The sequence below is a fragment of the Polistes canadensis genome, unplaced genomic scaffold, assembly GCF_001313835.1.
Source record: "Polistes canadensis isolate GaletaPanama2010 unplaced genomic scaffold, ASM131383v1 scaffold_83, whole genome shotgun sequence".
Lineage (NCBI taxonomy): Eukaryota > Metazoa > Arthropoda > Insecta > Hymenoptera > Vespidae > Polistes > Polistes canadensis.
The window spans coordinates 327,139-335,826 of NW_014569630.1; the positions used below are offsets into that span (position 1 = coordinate 327,139).

Genomic DNA, 8,688 nt, shown 5'->3' on the forward strand with positions numbered 1-8,688 from the left:
TGTTCGTTGCATCAGCCAGGCGCATAAATGTCCTGGTTGTCATGTTTTAAATGATTTAGCATTCCGTTATTACAGATTATATTTTATATTATAATTTATTTGATATATATATCGTGGATTCTATAAAATTATAGAATAATTTTTTCATCGTAATAAATGAATGCAAACTTATTTTAAAAAATGCAACGTTATACTATAGTAATTGGTCAAGATAATGATCGACCCCTTCCCTCCCCCATAAACGTTTTTAACATCGTTATTTCTAAGAAATAACGTAACGAAATAAACATTATATTATTTTGTACGTATAAACCTACTCGATAAGTTTCTAAACGCGTCATCGTTGTTAATTCCTTTCTTGTTGACAACCGTGAAATTGAATCGAGTTGTGAGATGTGAAAGCTTAGTTTATTAAACGTAAAACATTATCCGTGACGATTTTATCATGGGAATTATTTATATATTTATTATAATTATTTATTATATATAATTCTCGGTTATATATATTGATAATTGTTTTATTTATGATTTTGATTGCATATAACTGTAAATATATATAAAATAAATCGAGTGGAATCGTTTATGGGGAAACGTGCAAAGCAAGCAGTTAGAATAAGTGTTTAATTGCATAAAAAGAATAAATTATAATAAAATTTTAAATATTCTATTTATATACGTGTAACACAAATTTGAGAATATTCAAACGAGTTATAATATAAATCATGAAAATAATTAATCCAATTGTTTATTACACGAGATATAAAAGAGTCGTTTAAATAAATGTCAAAAAACAAACAACTAATAAGTGAAACGATATCATTAGAAATTTTTTAACGAACATATCCATAAAAATATATCCAACAAACGAGTTATAATAAATCATAAAATCGAATAATAATGATTCAACATAATAATATCTATTATAAAACAAAAAATGATTAAACAATATTACAAAAATTGTGGAATAAAACGAAATTTTATAATATTCTTGCCAATCATCAAATTATTAAATGAATCGAAAAATATATGGGGTAGATATGATATAGGGAGGTATGGAAACATACCGGAAATAGTAAACGATCACGAAGAAGAAGAAGAAGAAGAAGAAGAAGGTGTCGTCGAATCGTCTTCGAGAAGAACACCAAATGTATTTCGAAAGAACATCCTAGGGATATCTCGTAATATCAACGAGAAAACTTTTCCTATCATTTTCAACAACATTTTTTACCAAATTTCCCACTATCCACACATTCCCTCGTACGAATATTATTATTATTCACATATAAACACAACAAACCCACGAAACACTAACACGTAACACGTACACAGAATAAAGAAGACAAACAAAAAGAACAACACGTAGACACTTTTTAACACCATAGAAAAATGAATAAACAACTTAGGAATTTGTTGGCTGGGAACAGGGGTGGAGAGGACAGGGGTGGGGAAATTTCCAACCAATGCAAATCGATGAATGATTCGTGGTTGTTTATTCGATATCATATTATTACTTGCATCCTTATCTTCTTCTTACAAATACTAACGTGACAAATGGCAAAGTAGAAAAAAAAGATTATAAATGACAAAATAAAAAATGTAAGAAGAATAAGGCGATTGAACTTCCGTGCTCGATCACCTAGTGTTGGTGTTGGTAGTGATAGTGGTAGTGGTTGGGTGTCTGTTGCAGACGGAAGGTAAATACATGATGTTGTACACAGGTGAAACGAACAGGTAGAACACGCAATATAAGTAAGATACACAACACGTAGTAGGTAGTAAGGAGTAAGTAAAGCAATATATTCACTTTTACACGAGTAACACGTGCGCTAAAATGATAATTTTAAAAAAAAAAAAAAAGAAAAGAAAAAGTAAGTAAAATATAGAAAATATACGAATGGAAAGAATAAGAAGAATATAAATTGAAAAGAGATACACACACGTGTATCTTGGATAAGGAAATCAAATAAAAAAAATTAATACAAATGTTAACTTTTGATCTCGTTCACTGATATATATATATATATATCATCTTATATATCACGAAACACACGAGACACGAACACTAACACGAGCACCAAGTGAACGAAGTTAACGTAAAAGAATAAGAATAAGAGTAAGATGATGATGATGATGATGATGATGATGATGATGGAGAACGGGGTAAGAAGAATGAAAAAGAAAATGCAAAAGGGCAGAGAGTCGGCGCGTAACGTGACGCTCGCGTGGCATCTCGCATCATACTACGGAGAAGAAGGAACGGTTCCCGCCTCGTTCACACACACGTACTCATCTCGCTTACTTTCCACCATACACACACACACACGCGTATAGAAACACATAGAAAGTACGTGTGTTTGAGTATAAGGGAGAATGAGAAAGAAAGAGAGAGAGAGAGAGATCATAGATACAAACAAACACATGCATACATACTCACGTATACACATATATATATATATGCATACAGAGAGACACATATATAACACGTCTTTATATACGTATACAAGTATACAAATATACGTAACACACATAGACACTGTAAAGAGACAGTGAACAGTATACACATTCAAACACACACACACACACACAAGAATAATACATTCACAAGTATATGTATCTATTTTATGTATGTATATGTGAACCAGACGAACATTCGCGATATTCGCAAATACGTTGGCGTCTGTGTATATGTATATATATATTGAGGCCGCATAAAAGCGCTCTCTCGCCCCACCCTCTTGGAATTCACAACGGCGAGGCATCCGTGGCGCGTCTCGCGAACGACTCTCCTCTCTAACCTCCTACCTCACCCTACGCCACCCCCCGTCCCCCTCACCACGCTGCTAACTCCCTACTTCCCTCTCCTCGGAACTTCCCTCCCTCCCGCCCTTCGTTCCTACCTTTCTTCCTTTCCTTAGCATCGCTTCGATCCCTTCGAGGCCACGAGGACGACGTTCGATCCCTTTCGTTTCCACACTACTACTACTACTACTACTATTACTACTATTATTACTATTAAAGAAACCGAGTATTTCTATCATCCTAATCGCGTTAACATACATTCGAATATAATCAATCTTTCGATATATTAAATTATTTCTATGGGGTTTTTTGTTTTAATGATAATTAAACTACTATTATTATTACTATAACCACAATGATTTCTATCATCCTAATCACGTTTACATACGTCGTTCAATTATTTATCTTTCGATATAATATAAATCTATTTATTTATATGGGTTTTTCTGTTTTTTGTTTCTTTTTTTTTAATGATAATTAAACGCGTGTCATTTGTTCGAAACGATTGATGTATAATAATTTGAAACTAAATTCGAATACGTATTATATTTAATTTAATTATTTGACAATTAATTAAAAAATAAAATGATTGATGGTTCAATTGTAATATATACAATAAATTATTTCGTATTCCGTTTGCTAGATTTTCTTGACAATAATTTTATAGTTCCACATCAGTTTCGATCAGTTTTACAATTGAACAAAATAAATCTTCCCCATTATAAAATTTATGTTAGATTGAACAATTGTTCATATAATAAACATATACACGAAAGAAAGAAAAAAAAACAAATTAGTATATACGATTCGTTCGGAAAAATTGTTTTGATAAACCAAAAAAAAAATAGAAACAATAAAAAGAGAAAGAAAACAAGAAAAAAGAAAAAGTAACAAAAGTATATATATCATAATTATTGAAAGTAAAACGAGATGTGAAATAGTAGAAGGTAACGTGTCGGTAACGTAGAAATACCATGCCATGGTGACATCGAATACGAATGAGGGAAAATGAAGGATGGAGAGAATGAAGGGTAGGAAGGTATGAAGAGACTTTAGAGGATCGGCCAATCGACAATATCGTGCGGTAGGTCCTGTCCATTACCCTTCGCAACCCTACACGAGAAAGCACACACTACTATCTTTTATCTTTCATCTTTACTGCAAGCTTTGGAAAGCTCGACCAATCAGAATCCCTCTTACACTTCGTTTCAGTTGTTCGTTGAATTTGCGACATTTGGAATGAAGGAGAAAGACAACAAGAAGGGATGCAGATAGAAAGAGTAAGAGAGAGAGAGAGAGAACAATAGTGAGAGGAATGGGGTGGAAATGGGAAGGGGTGAGTAGGGGTGAGTAGGGGTGAGTAGGGGATGGGGAGGAAAGCTTTCATCGAGAAGACAGGTGGCTCGTACATCGTTTTTAGTTGGGCATGCGCAAATGGTGGCTTTCGAGTAACCTGAAAAGGGCGCGAGTACGCTAGTACTCGAGAATACTATTCCCTCTCCCTTTCAACCCTCTCTCTTTCTCTCTCTCTCACCTCACCCACCCTTTCGAGTACGCATACGCTTAAAAGAGAAAGAGAGAGAGAGAGAGGGGAGGGGATTTTACGTTGATGTTAGCTTGGTGAACGATGACGTAACGTGACGTCACATTAGACGCCAGTTTTCCCGGACGAGGTGGGGTGAGTTGAGGGGGTAGGGTGGATCGATCGATTCTCCAAACCCACGGGAATGAGAGAGAGAGAGAGAGAGAGATAGAAAATAAAAACCTGAAAACTTCCCTAACCCTACAACCTACCCCATCCCCAGCACATCTTACCCCATCATACCACACACACCAGTCCACGTCATTTCTTTTGATTTTTCTTTTCGTTACGTTACGTTACGTTACGTTACGTTACGTTTCGTTTCACGTCGGGTCGCATTGCGAGAGCTCAAATTTCTTTCATGGGGAATTCGTCGTCTCAAGCAAAAACTACTTTTTCTAGGACGATGCACTTTGTTGAGAACACACAATTCTTTTAACTTTATCAGTCTGTGCATGTGTGTGTGTGTGTGTTATTTTTCTTCTTCTTTTCTAATTGTTACTTTGTGCTGTACACGTATGATTATTCTACTCGTATATTATTGTAAGATATATTTTATTTTTGTTTGTAAGCTTAATTAGATAATACTTAATTAACAATGAATATATTTTCACAGTCTGTGTTTCGTTTTTTTTGTTTTCAAATAAAAAGATATATTAATTGTTACTTTGTTGTGTATAGGTACGATTATTTTATTCGTATATAATTGTAAAAGATATTTATGTAATTTAATTTTTGTCTGTTTGTTTGTTTGTTTGTTTGCGAGCTTAATTAGATAATCCGATAGAGTGTAAATAACAATTAATATTTTCATTCGATTAAATTAATTAATGTTACAAATATTACGAAATGTAATCTATTAATTGGTCTACAATTTGATGATTGCTTTGACAAATATAGGATTGTTTGTAAATTTGTTTTTATCGATATTTAATTATGAAATGAATCAACGATTTTCTTTTCTATAAAGAATTAAAATTTAATCTTTTTTTTTTATAAATATATAGACCATTTTGTAACACCTGATTCATAAAAATTTTGATTTTTTCAAGTAAACAATTGTTCGAGGTACAAGAGATTAATAATACAAAATTATAATATAAAATAATGCAATGTTCAATATATATAAGAATTTTTATCATCAAGTAATGGAAGTTTTTATAGGAGTGCATTAATACTTAAAGTGCAATCATCAACAAAGTTATAACCCATCAAAAACCAACCCATCCACCCATTTATATTTAATCACGTAAATACAAAAATTAAATATAAATACTCACATAATTCAGAGAGATTAGTTAGAAAAATATTACGTTTAAAAAAAGAGGATCACAACATATATTCGTATGAGATAAACGGCGGGAAATACTTCGAGGAGGTCAAAAACGTGTTCTATCCCCATAAAAAAAAAGACGGTAGAGAGAAAGAGAGAGAGAGAGAGAGAGAGAGAAAGATTGGACTTAAAATAATACTCTCCGTGGTCCATTTAAAACAGCACTATCCTCGTAGCATGTGAGTATCAATTATAAATGTATTTATATACACATATTATATATGTTACTGTCAAAGCCGGAAATCAGGCATTACTAGTAAATCCTCGGCATTACTATGAATGCAAAGAGCCTTCAGACGAAGTCGGAAATTAAAAAATTCTTCCAGTTTTTTCTATGCATCGAACATAATACTTTGATATTCTATAAAATATTTCTATAGAATTTTTATATTAAAAAGTACACTTTTTTGTCTACAAGTAGAATACCATATCGAGTTATAAATTTAGCACGTAAAGTTCAGAAAATGTCAGAGAATGCAATGCTGCAAATTGTGCATCTTTGCAATTTCTTGGAAAAGTTTTGGTTAATATTTTTTATACTTTTAGCAAATGGATTTTAATGATTTTTATATTAAATTAAAGTACACTCTTTTGTCTACACGTAGAGTATCTTTTTGCGTTATAAAACAATCTGCAAAGGTTCAGAAAATGTCAGAGAATGCAATGCTGTAAATTGTGCATCTTTGCTATTTCTTTGAAAAGTTTCGGTAAATATTTTTAATACTTTTCGCAAATAGATTTTAATAAAACTCATATTAAATTATAGTGCACTCTTTTGTCTACACGTAGAGTATCTTTTCGCGTTATAAAACAATCTGCAAAGGTTCAAAAAATGGCAAAGAAAAATTGACTCACTGTACACGTATAAAAATACGAATAAAGAGGTGGTTAAGAAAATATGAGAGAGAGAGAAAAAGATGACACGAAACGTAGGACATTGAAACGTTGGTTGGATATACACTTAGGGTTAGTAGACATTGTCTGGTTAAAAGTAAAGTAAAGTAAAGCTGCAGCACCTCGTCTGTGTAGAAAAGCTAAAATTACATCGACGACGATGACGACGACGACGATGACGACGACGACGATGACGATGATGACGACACTTGCTGTTCTTGCTTGCATGCATACATCGTCAGTGTGTTTCTGCCGGCTGAACGGATATACGCCACGGACTGAATAAGAACAGAATAATCGAGAATAAAATAGAAAGGGAAAGACGTATAGAAAAATAAAGAAAAGAAATAGATAATAATATACGAATGAAGAAGAAGAAGAAGAAGAAAAAGAAAAATATATATATCAAAAAATAAAAAGAAAATAAACGGAGAATAAACGCGGCGCGCGCCGTGTAAGAGAAAGGGAATACGAAATAAAGAAATAAAGATAGTAGTTGAAGAGAGAAAGATAGAATAAAATATCGGTTCGATAAACGCGATGGTGGTTATATTGCAGAAACGAGTAGGGAGTAACTGACATGAGTGAGTGAGTGAGTAAAAGAGTAAGAAACATGGAAAAAGAAAGAGAAAGCAAATGTATAAGCGAAAGGAGCGTGAGGGTGACGGAGAGAAAACAAACCCACGCCTGCGCCACGTGGGAGCACCATAGTAGTAGCTCGATAACTGTCCCGAACGAAATAGAAAGAGAAAGAAAGAAAGAAGGACAGATAGACAGACAGACGGACGGACAGAGAGAGAAAGAGAGAGAAAGAACGAATGAGAAAGATGAACAGAGGGCTTGAAGAATAAGGGTAGAGGGGTGGAGGGGGTTAAGGGAGAGAGAAACACTGCATCGTCACGAAACGTTTGTGCGAATTAAGAATGAAGGGGAAGAGTAACAGAGAAAGAGTGAGAGAGGGTAGGAGAGGGTATGTGAGAGTATGTGTGAGTGAAAGAAGGATAGTATACGAACGTGTATATTATAAAGATAGAAAGAGAAAGAGAAGGGTTCTGTCTACCGATCGATAGTCCCACAGCTCGTTTCTCCCTCCCACGCCCACCAACCCCCGCTGTTCCACAACCACTACTACTACTACTACTACTACTACTACTACTAGCAATCCTCCTCTCTCTCCTCCTATCTTATTTTACTCCTACGTTCTATATATGAACGTATACGAGGGGAATGGGTGGGGTGGTTTCTCTCTCTACTTGCTGGTTGGTGGCCTGCTGTTGCTGCTGCTGCTACGAAGATGAAAGAGAGAGGGAGAGAGATGGAATAATAACAATGCAACGTGTTCGAAACGTTCACGTTTGTACGTCTGACCGGTACTCCTCTAGCTGTTACTACTACTACTATTATACTATTGATATTACTATATATTACTACTACTACTTCTGGTATTCTACACTTCTACTATTGTTACTACACTTACTCCTGTCTGACTACTACTACTACTACTTTACTGATTGACTACTCTACTACTATGCTAGTGGGTAGTAATAGTAGGTAGTAGTAGTACTACGGGTTCTGCAATTGAGAATGCTACCACCATTTACCACTACAAATGCATAATACATAGAAGTGGTATAGAGTGCTATTATTACACCAACACATAACCTTCCTCCTACTAGCTAAAGCTTCCTCCGATCGACTCCTTCCTTCTACTCCTCACTCTCTCACTCTCTCTCTGTCTTTCTTTCTTTCTTTCTTTCTTCCTCTCTCATCCTTCTCTTCTTACCGAGCCTGCCCGAGAACCGAAGAGACGACCGCCATTTTGGACTTTTCGCGGCTCGATCGTTCCGTTATCGACCATTCTATACTACTACCGGTATTTATACGTATACTGGGTGGTAAAAAAATAATTCACATATATATATATACATATATATATATTATTCATTATTTATGATAAGTATTCTCGAATTCTATATCCGAAGTTTCACAATTTCGATTGAAATAATATCGATTTTTATTTTCGTTTTATTATTATGATCGAGATTTATTTTTTTATTACATTTAAATAACAAATATATAT

The 8,688-nt window shown here is 34.1% G+C and overlaps 1 protein-coding gene across 6 annotated transcripts in view; it reads right to left on the reverse strand.

Moving 5' to 3' along the window:
* The window catches only part of LOC106786810 (growth factor receptor-bound protein 10-like), a 397,464-nt gene that overhangs the window by 314,540 nt on the left and 74,236 nt on the right, over positions 1-8,688 (reverse strand). The window contains exon 1 of one of the 6 annotated variants that reach the window (XM_014748595.1): positions 1,065-1,815. The exons of the other annotated variants lie outside the window; for them this stretch is intronic. The gene's annotated coding sequence lies outside the window, so the exon portion shown is untranslated. Of the gene's footprint in view, positions 1-1,064; positions 1,816-8,688 lie in introns of those variants that run through there. 6 annotated transcript variants of the gene reach the window in all.